A 2,128-nucleotide genomic window follows, 5' to 3' on the forward strand; every position below is an offset into this window, starting at 1 on the left:
GACAACAACTTATATTATAAAGTGACTAATGATGACATCTTGGTTATTGAAGTATTTGTTGATGATATCATTTTTGGAGGAGAAGATGGATTGTGTAAAGACTTTGCTAACAAGATGCAGGAAGAATTTGAAATGTCTATGATTGGGGAGATAAAATTCTTTTTAGGATTGCAGACTTCATATACTGATAGAGGTATATTCATATGTCAAACAAAATACTTGAAGGAACTATTGAAGAAATTTGGTATGGAAAACTCTAAATCGGTAAGTACTCCTATGACTACAACTGATAAATTGGCATTGAAGGATGATTCAGCTCCTGTTAATCTGACAAGATACAAGTCTATGATTGGAGGTTTATTGTATTTAACACAAACAAGACCTGATATAATTAATGCAGTATGTATTGTTTCAAGATTACAAAGTAATCCTAAAGAAAATCATGAATCAACAGTAAAAAGAATTTTCTGATATCTACAAAGCACAAAAATCTTGGTTTATGGTATCCTACAAATGAAAATTTTGATTTATGTGCATACATCAATGCAAATTGGGCAGGAGATGTAGATGACAGAAATAGCAGCATTGGTGGAGCATTCTTTCTTGGTAGCAGATGATTTTATGGTTGAGCAAGAAGTAGAGTTGTACATCATTATCAACAACAGAATCAGAATATGTTGCAGCAACAACTAATTGTACTCAGGTATTATGGATTAAACAAATGTTGAAGGACATATAGGTAAAATGCAAAGAACCTATAATCATTTATTGTGATAATTCAATAGCAATTGATATATTAAATAATCTTTTATTTCACTCTAAGCCTAAACATGTTTCTATCAAATATAATTTTCTGAAAGAGAATTCTGAAGCAAAAGAAGTAAGATTGGTTTATGTGAATACTAACGAGCAGATTGCAGATATCTTGACTAAGCCTTTGCCTAAGGAAACTTTTGAATATCTCAGAGAGATTGGTTTATGTGAATACTAATGAGCAGATTGCAGATATCTTGACTAAGCCTTTGCCTAAGGAAAATTTTGAATATCTCAGAGAGCAGCTTGGGGTAATACCCCCACCGGTAGAGACTTAGACAATTGAAGATTGGCATCAAACTGACAGAAACTAACAAAGAATTTTTTTTTTCTGGCTTTGATGGAGGAGAGCTACTTCTCATGGGGGAGTACTTGGTTGTATTAGTTGGTTGTATGTTCTAGTATTTTCATTTCTTTGGCATTTGATGTCAAAGGGGGAGAGAGATCTATGTAAAAAAATTATCCTAGGGGGAGAGATTATTCATTGGGGGAGAGATATATACTCTCTGCATTTTCATTTTGATTTCTGGTATTGATCTATTTTGGAGATTGTTGGTTTTTGGTTTTTGGCATTCTATTTTGGCACTTAGATGTTTTTCCATCTAGTGTTTCCATCAATGCCAAAGGCGGAGATTGTTGGTATTATGGATGTGTTGCATTAGTTTTGTCATTGATGTCAACACTTATCCTTCTGGAGATCTATGGTTATGTTGAACTGGCACATTGTGTTCACCGGTATATTATTCACCGACAGGTTATATGATTCACTGGCACTAATGATGACTTGTTATCATCTGGAGATCACTTGATTATGTCGAAGACATGGTTTGGATACTTGGTTTTAGTGTTTTGGTTATTGGTCTAATCGGGTTGACATATTTGATGTTACCAACAGATTGGTCTAGGTTATGGATCAGTATGCGTTATCTATTCTAGATCAACACGACATGTTATGGAGATGATTTATTGATTGGATATTATTGTAAATGTATTGAGCCGACATGATGCATCACATCTAGACTTGTTTGTAATTGATTTTATTGTAATATTCTTAGTGAGCCGACCTACACATTTTGGTCTTAGGTTTTGTATACATGTAAGATCTCATTTGTGACATGATAGTGGGAACATGGTATGTGCGAATATTGAAGATCATATGAGTAGACCATAGAGAAGGTTCAAAGAGGGTTTCAAGGTGATTATCAGAGCTTAACCGGTACTGAATCCAACATTGGAGATGCTATTTTGAACAATACATTATTCTAGGATTTAACCATCCTACTGTAGTCATTGCAACTCCCATTTGAGCAGTGTG

The sequence above is a fragment of the Cryptomeria japonica genome, chromosome 5 (assembly GCF_030272615.1).
Source record: "Cryptomeria japonica chromosome 5, Sugi_1.0, whole genome shotgun sequence".
In the NCBI taxonomy this organism is placed as follows: Eukaryota; Viridiplantae; Streptophyta; class Pinopsida; order Cupressales; family Cupressaceae; genus Cryptomeria; species Cryptomeria japonica.